The sequence below is a fragment of the Miscanthus floridulus genome, chromosome 16 (genome assembly GCF_019320115.1).
Source record: "Miscanthus floridulus cultivar M001 chromosome 16, ASM1932011v1, whole genome shotgun sequence".
Lineage (NCBI taxonomy): Eukaryota > Viridiplantae > Streptophyta > Magnoliopsida > Poales > Poaceae > Miscanthus > Miscanthus floridulus.
Window position 1 is genome coordinate 120111439 of NC_089595.1, and position 14473 is coordinate 120125911.

The following is a 14473-nucleotide window of genomic DNA, read 5'->3' on the forward strand; positions in this document are numbered from 1 at the left end:
GAAACTTTCACCCAAAATGTTTTATAATGGAAAAACTTATAACCTACTATAATGTACATAACGGATCATCATGCTAATGATTAACTTGTCATTAAATGATTTTATTTCTGCTGAGACTTTGATAATATGATTATATTCCACTATTATATACAATAATATTATACTCTGATGTTGCATAAAAAGTGATGTAAGAAATTGCTAAAATGTTGTAAGCTTTATTCTCTCATTTGTGATCCTGATAGAAAAATGTGGATTTTTAGGTTCTCCCATAGGGTGTGCTCGACAGAACTGCGTAATTTAGTGTCCTCCCTTGAGTACTTTATGTCTAATAAAAGACAAGTACTTCTGGGAGATATTAGATTAGGCGGTTCTGCCATAGGTCATTGGTCTCTTAGTCCAGTCATTACTGAAATTGAAGCAATTACCAAATGCAAGCAATTTTTAGTTATCAACATTTTTTAAGGCAAAAAACTGTGGGGGGTTCCCCACAGCACTTCAATTTTCTTTTTTCATAAAAGCAGGGAAGGCATACTTACAAATGTTTGAGGAATAAACAACCAAAGTAAAACCACAAAATTAACTAAATGCATCAAGCCATACACTGAAGGACGACCGTAGATCATCCTTAAATCTAACCGATTGGAGCCGGCATTGGGCTTTGAAGTTGACAAACCAGGACGCTAGGCTGATTCTGTCATTGTCGAAAATCTTCCTATTCCTCATCTTACATATTTCTCAGGCTGTAATTAGAACAACTTCCATGAAGAAACCTTTAACACCCTCAGTGTTACAACGTAAATCATTTACTAAAACATGTTATGAGCATCATGTTTATGTGTTACTACATGTAATAAAGTGTGTAAATCAAATTCTGTAACTCGAAATGGTCGACAGAAATGCGAAACGAAAGTTTATTTGATAGTTATGTTGTATCACTTAGGGTTTAAAACTAATTTTTATTAAGCAAAAGTGCTATAAAACATATATGTGACACCTTAATAAAGTTTGAAGCACACATTTTGTAGACAATAGTGCAACTTTTGTTTTAACAATATAGTGATGATAGATAACATTTCAAATAGCTTGGAAATCGAATTTGAAACAAATTCAACTCAAGACTTAGTCGATTTCTTAAGTCTAAAAACAGATTGACAAAGCTATGTTTGTTTATTTTTGTAGAAAAATTGGGTTCAGGAGTGGGGTTGTATTATGGCTTGTTTAAGTAGCCTAATATACCCTTTTAGGTATAGCAAAGGTGGTTTGGGGATTGGATCAACGGTTTAGATTTTTCAAACGCTTTAAAAACCGTGCACAACACGTTCTCGGCCTGTTCCTTGCGTGGGCGCGGTCACCGCGTCTCTGGGACACGACGTTGTCACCTCGAACGCCCCGCGCGTGCGCACTTTGCCACACTCGGTTGGCCACCATGGGTGAGTCGGCCTAGCCGCACGATGTTGCTGCCACGCGGGCTCGGTGCCCTGCCGTCGTGCCGCCCTGACATGCGGGCGTCCCATCCCGCTGTCGTGCTGCTGCTCTACTGCTGCCGCTATCTCATGTTGCAATGTGGCTGCTACTACTGTTGTCGTGTCTTCTCACACATCGCGCTGCGTCTCTGGCCGTGTTGATGCCACCGCACATGGTCGTGCACACCGTCGCCATGCCATTGATGGCACTGCGACACACGGGCCACGCCGGTCGCATGAATGCATGTCTATCGACTAGTGCCTGGCCGCGAACTATGCCGGTCATGCCAACCACATCCAGCCAAGCACGCTCGGGCTGAGTCTGGACCAAGCCCCACCACCTCCTGTCCGCCCGCGTTTCCCCTACATTTTCCCCTGTCGCCGCCGCTACGCCGCGATAATGCCAGGACGCGAGAGGCGCCTCTCATTAATTCCACACACCTACACCTGTGCTCTCTTGTCCTCTCACCACCTAAGCCACCCATAGTCTTGATGATGGCCGGTCGGGCGCCAATTTGGCATTTTCGCCACAATGAGCCGTTAAGGCCATGCTTGGCCATGGGCGCGAACAGCTCGCTCGCCATTCGCCCACTGTCCAATTCGTTATACCACTACTTTTGCCTAGCTCTTTTCCTTCACCCTACGCACCTTAGCCCAATCTCTACCAGCTCGGCTTCATCACTGACGCGACTATGTCACCGCAGTGCACTGCCACCAAGCTCAACCGCACATGGTTGGCTTCCCTCAGCTGCCCTCTACCCCAACCATCACTTCAAGGCACACTCGTAGTGCGTCATTAGTGCTTAGCCACCACCTCTACTGTCCTATTAGTGCTGGGGCTCGCCGGGGTGGCCACACCACCGTCATGAGCAGCCGTGCGTGGTGGCAGCTTGCTCCGGTTCACCCCATGGCTCTGTATCACTGCGTTGGGTTAGCGTTAGGGTCGTAGGTGGTTTCAGCTCGTTGGTGGGGTCGGCGTGGGTCTCGGGTGACCAGCGCACCGCCTTGTGTCACCGCTCGTCGTGCCAACGAGCGCAGGGACAACTGAGGACCTGGCTGTTGTAAAGATGAGTTTTTGTGAGGGCCATTTTGCTTAAGTGTTGACTGTAGGAATAAGCCGCATAGTAGTTGCATGAATAGCAGATGGAGTGGGGGCGTTTTCGCAAAAGTAACTGCACACGCGAGCTTCCTCGCCATGGGCTATTTTCACGCATGGGCCGCGCCTCGCGCGGGCCGCGTTGGGCTAGAATCCGTTTATCATTTCGGCAGGAAAATAGAAATAGTTTTATATTTTACATTCTAAGTTGAATTTTGGAAATTAATATCAATTCATATAAGTATCCAAAAATTATAAAATAAATTTTGTTGAGTTCCTAAAAATGTTGTCTGTCTGATAGTATGGTTAGTTTATACATGTCTATGTTAATGCTAAGGTCTATTAAATCATTTGAAAGTGTTTAATGTTATTTAGATTAATAATTGTAGGAATTTTTGTGGCAATTTGATAATAGATTTGGCCATGAAATTTTGGCAGTAGGTTCATTAGATTATTAGGTGCTCACTGTAATTTTTGTAGCCTTAGAATAGGTTGAGAAATATGGTAGCTAAGTACTCCTTGTTTTAGTATATATATTAAATCAATAATAAAAATAAGGATGCCTTTAGTTGCTAAGACAATGCTTGAAAGGTTTCATACCTGTTGAGTGGGAATAATAGGTAACTTAGCGTCTTAGTCATTAGAGTTAGCTTAGTACCTTGGTAGATGTATTCTTATGTTAAGAGTTTTTGTTGCCGTATTACTAAGTGTTGCATCATCTTTTCATGCATGTAGGTAACGAGTTGGTAGAGTTCATGATCATGGGCAAGCAGGAGTATGAGGAGGTGATTGAGGAGTATGAGGAGGAGGTCTTCATACAGGAGGAAGCCTCAGAGCCATCGACATCTGACATAGCTGACCACCCGCCTGCCCAAGGCAAGCCCCAGTGCATAACCCTTATTTTAAATAAGCACTGAATATATATATCGGTGATGTGCATTTACGTTACAGGCATTTTATGGAAACTGCATGCATCGATATATCTACCTATGAGTCCTACTAGCTTAGGGTGAGTAGCTACTATGCTTAGGTTTTTCGGTAGCATGAGTAACTTGCCGTTACTCACAATAGGTGATTATTATTATCACTCTCATGATAAAATGGTGAAGGTGATAAGGACATGAGCTCCATACATATGACCATGCTTAGAGATAGAGGCTGAGGAGATCAGCAAGGTTGTCCTAACCGAGAAGGAGGCCCGAAGCTCATCCGGTTCAAGTCACCAAGGTGGAGGCCCAAATCAAGTTTGAGCCCATCTCGGGTTCCAGGACTAGTCTGTCATAAAACTAGTCACACGGGCGTGTACGGGCTCTATTTTCCATGATCCACATATGGATGGAAAGCTAATTAGATAAGGAAGCCAATGCAAGTGGTCTCACATCAAAAGCCCTTCGGAATCAATAGGAATCATTAAAACAAGTCAGCGTCCAGAATCTGCTAGGGTGCTGCAACATCGTCTTTTAGTGCGTTAGACTGTGTATCGTGTTTGGGCCCATTAGGGGGTGCATCCAGGGGGTGACGCCCAAGACTCTATAATTAGCAGCCGTTGCTCTCCTTAGGGTTTGGGTTTTGTTTGGTTCTTGATTTCCTTGTGAAACAGACATCATTTTGTTGCAACTGTGCCGCCAAGGCTGCTTGTTGTGAACTAGGGCCCCAGTTCTTGATCTTGTTCGCCTATGGCGATTAGTCCTTTTGAATAAAGACTTGTACTCCTTCTCATTATCATAAGCTTCATATTTATTTGCAAATTCAGATTGCGTTCATCCCGTTCTTGCTTGTGTTCTCGATTCGCTCACAGGAAAGCCTTCTCGGCGAGGTCAATCACGTTCGCATGGTTGATAACCAACGAAGCAGTTGTGTAATGGTTGTGAGGGTCCAAATCAGTCTTGGTTTGAAGCCTAGTTCATGAACATCGAGTCTCCACCAATCGACACTATCATACCTTTTGGAAGATCGATCTACGACAAGGTCTCTGATACCACTTGATCGGTGTTCCGAAAGGTACTTTCGAAAGGTATGATAGCGTTGATTGGTGGAGACTCGACGTTCATGATCTAGGCTTCAAACCAAGACTAATTTAGACTCTCCCAACCATTAGACCACTTCTCCATTAGTTATCAACCACGCGAACGCGATTGACCTCGCCGAGAAGGCTTTCCTGTAAGCGAATCAAGAACACAAGCAAGAATGGGATGAACGCAATCTGAAATTGCAAATAAATATGAGGCTTATGATAACGAGAAGGAGGTCAAGTCTTTATTTGAAAGGACTAATTGCCATAGGCGAACAAGATAAAAAACTAGGGCCCTGGTTCACAGCAAGCATCCTTGGCGGCACAGTTGCAGCAAAACGATGTCTGTTTCACAAGAAAATCAAGAACTAAACAAAACTCAAATCCTAAGGAGAGCGATGGCTGCTCATTATAGAGTCTTGGGCATCACCCCCCTAGATGCACCCCCTAATGGGCCCAAACACGATACACGGTCCAATGGACCAAAAGACGATGTCGCAGCACCCTGACAAATTCTGGACGTTGACTTGTTTCGACGATTCCTGTTGATTCCAAAGGGCTTTTGACATGAGACCACTTGCATTGGCTTCTTTATCTAATTAGCTTTCCATCCATATGTGGATTGTCAAAAATGGATCCCATACACGCCCGTGTGACCATTTTTATGATAGACTAGTCCTAGAACCCGAGATGGGCTCGAACTTGATTTGGGCCTCCACCTTGGTGACTCGAACCGGATGAGCTTCGGGCCTCCTTCTCGGTTAGGATAACCTCGCTGATCTCCTCGGCCTCTATCTCCAAGAATGGTCATATGTATGGAGCTCATGTCCTTATCAGAAGGGAAAAATGGAGACCGAGCAGGGAAGTGGTATGGGTATTAGTGGGTGTAAGAGATTGTGTCCTGCGGCCAACAGGGCATAGCCTGGTTACATTGTTTTTCCTATCCATGTCGGTTAAGGACCGGCCATTGCATTGGGTTCTAGGCAAGTCACAGACTTATTATCCCGAGCACATACTTGTTTATGGGAGTAGGGAAGGCTCGTTGCTCTTTTGTCATGGGTTCCAGCTCTTTTCTGGACCGACTAATTAGAGACAGGGATGGTGGAGGTCTTAGTACCACACTGAGTCCAGGACTCATGTGTGGGGGCTTGGAGTCCAAGTTTGGATAGGGACCTGGACCCCTTGATAGGAGAGTGGTGGATTGGTCCTACTTGTGCCTGGGATACAAGCGGGGCGTGTGTTTTGGGGTACCTAGCTAGGCACATTGATTCACAAATCACTGGGTAATCCAGTGCAGCTTGTCTACAGTCTAGCACTGTAGTAAGAAATAGAAGAGGAAAGATGGTGAAATGGATCTATTTACTCAACTCTTGCTTAATAGTAGAACAGGTGCTTACATATAATGGTTAGAGAATGAACTACACATGACTGCTAATAATAAACATACATAAGGATTCACTATTAGTATTGCTTTCCGCAAAAAAAACCTAGCAAACCATAGAGCTTATCATACCCTTTGGAGTCCAGAAATTATTCCCACTTATCGGATAAGTCTTGCGAGTACATTGTGTACTTAGGGTTTATTTACCCCTATTGCAGGTGCAGCTTGAGGAGTAGCTGTTGTGTGGAGGATTCTTCTGGTGGGCACCGATGGATCCTTGTATTCTACCATTAAATGTTTATTGTAATTCCGCTGTTTAAATTTTGCACTCTGAACTTAGTATTATAATAATGTATTTCTGAGAACCCTTGTTGTATGAAATGGAGTAAGTATTGTAAACTTGTTCTCATTATTGGATCGTGGAGAAAAAATGTGGATTATTTGAGGTCTCCCTTGGGGTGTGCTTGACGGAACCCGACTGATATAGCTTGCTTTCAGGGTGCTTAGTGTCTGGTGGAAGACGAGCGCCTTCGAAGGTGTGCTATTTCGGACGGTTCTGCCACAAAACCGGTGTTGGACTGACTTCTTGACATGGCCACACTAGTTGGGAGGCTCTATGTCAGGGACCAATAGTTGGGTACCCAAAGAGGAGGAGCTAATGGCCATCAATGTTGATTCATCTACGTGATCGAGAGCGCGACTACACCGCTCGTCGGGTCACTCCTCGTCCATCGACCGAGACCATGGGCCCCACCTCGAGCTGGCTCTCGAGGGTAGGCTCCGCCTCACCCGACGTCTGAGGGCAGACTCTATCTTGCCTGACCCCTGAGGGCAGGCTCCGCCTTGCCCGATGTCTGAGGGCAGACTCCATCTCGCCCGACCCTCGAGGGTAGGCTCTGCCTCGCCCGACGTCTGAGGGCAGACTCTGTCTCACCGGACCCCAAGGGCAGACTCTATCTTGCCTGACCCCCCAGGGACGGCTCTGCCTCACCTGACATTTGAGGGCAGACTCCATCTTGCCCAACCCCTGAGGGTAGGCTCCACCTCCCCCAATGTCTAGGAGCAGACTCCACCTCACCTGACCCCCGAGGGCAGACTCTGCCTCGCCCGATGTCCAAGGGCGGGCTCCGCCTATGTCTAGGAGCTGGCTCTGCCTCACCCGATGTCTGCGCACTGCTCCTTCATAACTACACACGCAGATAAGGCAGGGCACTCAAGTCAACCATAATACAGAGGACCATACCCTACATGCCTACAGGAAAGTACCATCAAGATATGACAAGATGGGCACTTTAAGGACCTTCTGGGCATGTCAGAGCCCAAACAGTGTTGTGGGTGCTGACATTTGTTTTATAGTGTTCTGGGCGCCGCTATTGGCCCTTGGGCATGGATCCTGATGGAACCATACGACAACCACTATGGTCCAAGAGGAGACTCACGTCCTCTACAGTGATGGACGTGCAGTCACTGCGCCGTCCGATCCCCGTAGGGTTGTGGATCAAGACCTCGGTTCATTGCGCCGCCCACCAGGGTGGGATGGGACATGACCACTTGCTGATCAAGCTAGAGCGTGGCATCATCAATGGACAGATGCCTAGCATGGAGCTATCCCTAGCGCCATCTACCATATTAGCAGGGCTAGCTCAGAGGAAAAGGAAGACCTAGAGGAAAAGGGAGACCTGGCACCTTCAAAGGACCTTCTTTGCCTCTGGTTTTTATTCTTTCTCCCATCTGTAATCCCTGCTTCCCCTTAATCTATAAAAGGGAAGGCAGAGCACCCCACTAAAGGGATGAATCAATAGAACACACCATGCATCACATAACACACGGCTGAGCAGCAACCAAGCTCTTAGCATGCTTTCAACCTTTCCATCAGAGACTTGGGACCTATCCCTCTCTCGCCTGTTTGTAACCCCTACTACGAACCTTTTAGTGCTAATAACACAAGCAGCAGTTGCAAACTAGATATAGGGATGTTCTGCCTGAACTAGTATAAACCTTGTGTCTTTTAGCACACCATCCGGGTGCAACGCGCAATAATATAAATTTACTCGTTGGTGTTTACTCAAAACACCGACAATTGGTGCGCTAGGTAGGGGACCTTTGCGTGTTCTGACATTAACATCAGGCCACAGATGGCTAGCCATGGAATTAGCTAGGTCCTAGGCACATATGTGTGCTTCGGTGACCTAGACTTCATCATCATGGTGGGAGGAGAGTTGGCATTGGCTCACGCCGCCATCCAACCTCTAGCCTCCATCAGCCTCAACTATGGAAGGCTTGAGCACCAGCTTGGCATCTTCCTAGGACCCCGGCCATCTAGGGAGGACCCACGCCACATCATCTTCTCTGACACCACCAACATGGCGCGGCTCACCGGAGGAGAACCCTTCTTGCCAGAGCACCCCACACGGAGCACCCCAACAGTGCTTCCGTTCGGTCTCCACAACACCGCAGCGACTGTTAGCCACCTTATGGCACAACACTTGGTTTCACCACCCATGAATGACGAGTTCATGGGGATGATCAAACATGTCACAGAATCTTTCCATGACCTCCTAGCAGAAGAGCTAGAGTCGCCCTCTAACTCTGATTCCAGCAGGGGAAGACACCACCCCTCTCATGAATGCTTCATGATGGGTACCCCCGAGGGGCATGTCGAAAGCGTCCATGAGGGGGAGGCTACCCCAACAAATAGCCTTGATGACAAGGCTGAGAGGGAGACAGCGGCCCTACCATCAATGCTAGTGGAGCAGCTGAAAGCCCGACACCAAGAGATCGAGGAAGCGTGACTCTAGCTCGAGTAGGAATGCGCAGAGCTCAATCGGGAGATTGAGCGCCGTGGAGACGGTGGGTGTGCCTGTGCCATGGCCTGTGATGTGAACTGGAGGATCATCACCGATGATGAAGCCCTCCCTCACTTCACCCGGGCGCGCTAGAACATCGCCATCGCGGTGGCCTTGCTCCATGGCCTTCTAGAAGCCGTGACGCCCAAGGATCATTAGGCCCACCACGAGATTCGCACAATGCTTGAGCGTGCGGTGGCATAGCAGACCAAAAGCTCATTGTCTCAGTGATGTGAGCTCAATGCTAGCCAGCGCATGCCCTCAGAGCGTCCTATCAGGGACATGTCGGTCCACCAGGAACCACAAGGAAGTAGGCAGCACACCATGGTCCCGGTGCATTAGCGTCTCGGCCGCAACCATGACACGCACAACACTCTCGACGCCCATAGATGCACCTACAATGACCTGAGAGAGGGAGCCAAATGTGGCTATCACCCTCATCATGGTGGACGCTATGATAGCAGCGAGGATCGAAGCCCGAGCCTCGGCCTTCGGTCGACACATCTTCAACACTGCCTTCCCACCAAGGTGCCGACCACCAACTAATATCTCGAAGTACTCTAGGGAAACAAACCCCGGACTATGGCTCGAAGACTATTGGCTTGCCTGCCAAGCCAGTGGTGTGGATATTGATGACCTCATTATCCGCAACCTTCCATTATTCTTGGCTGATTCAATAAGAACCTGGTTGGAACACCTTTCGCCCAATAGAATCCAGAGTTGGGCGGACCTGAAGGAGATCTTTGTAGGAAACTTCTAGGGCACATACAAGCACCCTAGAAACCCATGGGACCTCAAGAACTATCGACAGAAGGTCGGAGAAACCCTCTGTGAGTACATCCGGTGCTTTTCCTAGCAATGCAACAAGCTCCCTAACATCACCGACGTCGATGTTATAGGAGCTTTCTTGTCCGAGACCACCTGTGAGTCTCTGGTTCACAAGCTAGGACATAAGGGCCCATGAACCACTAAGGAACTCCTAGACATTACCACCAGCCATGCCTCGAGCGAGGAAGTGGTCAAAACCATCTTCGATAGCCTCGATGGCAAGGTGAGGCGAGACAAGGACACCAGCGAAGGCACCTCCAATCGTCCAACCAAAAAGAAGAACAAGAAGCAATGGCGTGAGGGCTCATTCATGGCCGCTGCTGACCAGAGAGGTTGTCGGAAGCCCATAGAGGGCACTCTAAACCATTTCAAAAAACTACTCGAGGGGCCATGCCCAAACCTTGCTTTCCCGGTCAAACATCTATACAAGGACTACAGCCTCATGCGACGGTTCTTGTCTAGGGGCTCCAACAAAGTGGAGCACGAAAAGGACCCTAACCCCACCGTGGACGATGTCGAGGAGATGGATGATTGCTTTCCAACACCAGATGGCTACCTTATGATCTTCGGAGGACCAAAGGCCTATGACTCCAAGCACCGCTAGAAGATCGCACGCCGCACCCGCCTTCCTCTGGTGGTCAGAATCCGCCATAAGCTTCGACCAGACTGACCATCTGGAGAGCATCCCACAACCAAGGAGATATCTGCTCATGGTCGACCCGATCATCAGTACAAAATGCCTCACCAAGGTACTGATGGATGGGGGCAGTGGCCTCAACATCCTGTACGCCGAGATGCTCGACGCCATGGGCATCGACCGAGCGCACGTTCAGGCGATCGGAGGACCTTTCCATGGTGTTGTGCCTAGAAAGCAGGCCTTGCCACTTGGGCAGCTCAATCTACCCGTCACCTTTGGGGGTCCATCCAACTATAGGATAGAGACCCTCACCTTTGAAGTGGTTGGGTTCCATAGAACCTACCATGCCATCCTGGGGCGACCATGCTACGCGAAGTTCATGGTTGTTCCCAACTACACCTAACTCAAACTAAAGATGCTAGGCCTAGGCGGGGTCATCATTGTTGGCACCTCCTTTTAGCATGCCTATGAGTGCGAGGTTGAGTGTTGCGATCACGTCACAGCAATCGTCGCCTCCATAGAGCTCGCGACCCTCAGGAAGGAGGTCGCCGAAGAAGCACCCGACCCTAAGCGGTCGACTGGGTCCTTCGAACCAGCGAAGGGCTCCAAGGAGGTCCTCATGGACCCTAGGAGCACCGAGGGCAAAATAGTGTGCATTGGTACCATGCTTTCCTCTAAATAGGAAAGCACGCTTGTCGGCTTTCTCCGCGCCAACAAAGACATCTTCGCATGGAAACCCTCAGACATGCTAGGCATTCTAAGGGAAGTCGCCGAGCACACCTTGAAGATCTGCCTAGGCTCCAAGCCAGTGAAACAATGCCTATGTCACTTTGACGAGGGGAAACGCAGGACCATCGGTGAGGAGATCGCAAAGCTTTTAACGACCAGATTCATCAAGGAAGTGTACCACCCAAAGTGGTTAGCCGATCCTATTCTTGTACAAAAGAAGAGTGGGAAATGTAGGATGTGTGTTGACTATACGGGTCTCAACAAAGCATGCCCAAAGGATCCATTTCCTTTACCACGCATAGACCAAATAGTTGACTCTACCTTGGGGTGCAAAACCCTCTGCTTCCTTGATGCATACTCCGGGTACCATCAAATTGCGATGAAAGAATCTGACCAACTCACGACATCTTTCAGCACCCCCCTCAGATCATTCTGCTACATCATAATGCCGTTCGGTCTGAAGAACATTGGGGCTACATATCAATGTTGTATGCTCAAGTGCTTCAGGAACCTCATCGGGGTAGACCGTTGAGGCCTACGTTGATGATATCATGGTCAATTCCAAATGGACTAACCACCTCATAACCGATCTTGAGCAAACCTTTGCAAAACTCTGAGCGGACGGCATCAAACTCAATCCCGAGAAGTATGTTTTCGGGGTCTCGAGGGGCATGCTGTTTGGTTTCATCATCTCTGAGCATGGCATCGAAGCCAACCTAGAGAAAATCTCAGCCATCACAAGGATGGGCCTGATTTAAAACATAAAGGGGGTACAGCGGGTTACGGCGTGCCTTGTCTTGCTTAGCTGCTTCATCTCACGCCTCAGCCAACGAGGTCTCCCCCTTTATCAACTTCTGAAGAAGGTCGATCACTTCGAATGGACTTCTGAGGCCTAGGAAGCACTTGCCATGGTTAAGCAGCTCCTGACAAAGGCCCCAATCCTGGTTCCTCCCACTAAGGGAGAACCCCTTCTACTATACATCGCAGCCACCACACAAGTGGTTAGCGCCACCCAGGTAGTAGAGCGGAAAGAAGAGGGGCATGCCCTCAAAGTACAATGCCCTATGTACTTCATCAACGAGGTCCTATCCGACTCGAAGACCCATTACCCCCAAATCCAAAAGCTTCTATATGTTGTCCTCATCACTAGGAGGAAGCTACGCCACTACTTCGAGTCACATCCAGTGATGGTCGTGACGTCCTTCCCCCTTGGTGAGGTCATCCAAAACCAAGATGCCATGAGAAGAACTATGAAATGGGTGCTCGAGCTGATGGGTCAGGGCATTACATGTACCTCCCAGACGACCATCAAGTCCTAGGTATTGGCTAATTTCGTCATGGAATGGACCAAGGTCCAAATGCCACCGGCAGTCATCGATCAAGAGTACTGAACAATGTACTTTGACTGATCGCTGATGAAGAAGGGTGCCGGTGTAGGACTGGTCTTCGTATTGCCCCTCAGGGTACGCATGAGGTACATGGCCCATCTCCATTTCCCCTCCTCCAATAATGTAGCCGAATATGAGGCGCTCGTCAATGGCCTACGCATTGCCATCGAGCTAGGCATCTGATGGCTCAATGTTTAGGGAGATTCCTAGCTGGTCGTCGACCAGGTCATGAAGGAGTCAAACTACCACGATGTTAAGATAACTGCGTACTGCTAAGAAGTCCACTGGTTGGAGGATAGGTTCAACAGCCTCGAACTCAATCACATTCTAAGGCGCCTCAACGAGACGACCGACGCGCTTGCAAAAGCAGCATCTAGCCAAGAGCCGGTGCCAACGTGCGTCTTCACCAACGACCAACACAAGCCCTCAATTCACTATGAGGGGTTAGAACAAGGCGGTGATGGTCCACCCAATCCTGGCCCAGGGGCTAACCAACTATCGGCTACATCTGGCCCCGAAGTCATGGAGCTCGAAGAGGACCCAGCGACAGAGCCTAACCCTCTGGTCGACTAGAGGATGCTCTACCTCAACTACCTCCTCTGTGACACACTATCGATGGACAGGATAGAGGCTCGACAGCTCGCATGTCGCGCCAAGTACTTTGTTCTTGTGTAGGGCAAACTCTACAAGCGAAGCCACATCAGGATCCTGCAGCGCTGCATCCCTTTCGAATAGGGGAAGCATTTGCTGAGCAATATCCATGATGGGGTCTGCGGTCACCACGCCATGCCCAGAACCCTGGTCAAAAACACATTTCGACAGGGCTTCTACTAGCCTACCATGGTAGCCGATGCTGAACAAATCATATGCACCTACGAAGGGTGCTAGTACTACACTTGGCAGACTCACCTACTGGCCTAAGCGCTCTAGACGATCCCTATCACCTAGCCATTTGTAGTCTGGGGACTTGATCTAGTTGGACCACTCAAAAAGGTGCCCAGGGGCTACACTCACTTGCTTGTCACCATAGACAAGTTTACCAAGTGGATAGAAGCTCGACCGATCTCCGCGATCAAATCTAAGTAGGTCATGCTGTTCTTCCTCGACATCATCCATCGCTTTGGAGTCCCAAGCTCCATCATTAGGAACAATGGCACACAATTCACCGAAAAGAAGTTCCTTTGATTCTATGATGAATACCACATCTGGATTGATTGGGCCACCGTCACGCATCCCTAGACGAATGGGCAGGTTGAGCGCACAAACAGCATTGTCCTTTAGGGCCTCAAGCCTAGGATCTTCAACTGGTTGAACAAATTTGGCGCACGCTGGGTCGCTGAGCTTCCTTCGGTACTCTGGAGCCTAAGGACAACCCCCAGTCAAGCCACTGGCTACACGCCCTTCTTCATGGTCTATGGTTCCAAGGCTGTCCTCTCAACTGACCTCGACTATGGAGCATCAAGGATCAGAGCGTATGACGAACAGGGAGCCAAGGCATCCCACGAGGACGCCATGGACCAGCTAGCTGAAGCGCGTGATGTCACCCTCCTCCGCTTAGCCAAGTACCAATAGGTGTTGCGACGGTACCACAACCGACAAATGTGGGGCTGAGCCTTCAACGTAGGGGACCTGGTCCTCCACCTCATGTAGAATAACAAGGACCACCACAAGCTCTCCCCCCGTGGCGCCTACATATTGAAAACCATCGACGGCAAGGTCTTCACCAATGCCTGGAACATCGAGCAACTACGTCGCTTTTACCCCTAATAAATGCACACTTTTTACTTATCAGTTTCATTATCAAAACACCCCAATCCTTTGTGACATCTGATCCCAGCAAACAGTAGGGGGTCGGGCCTCACTCAGGGGCTGATATGAGTATGTTTATCCTACAAAAATTCTCTATGTCTGCCCTCTTTACAATAAGTCCTAGGAGCTAAGTTTTTGGGAACAAGCTCTAAGTAAAACTTGGTGGACTACGAGAAACCTATGCCCCAGTGGCTACGACGCCTTTGCTCACCAGCGTGATCAGAGCTAGCTCACCCGCACTCTGAGCTTTTATGACCTTAACTATGGGAAGGGTCAGAATGCACT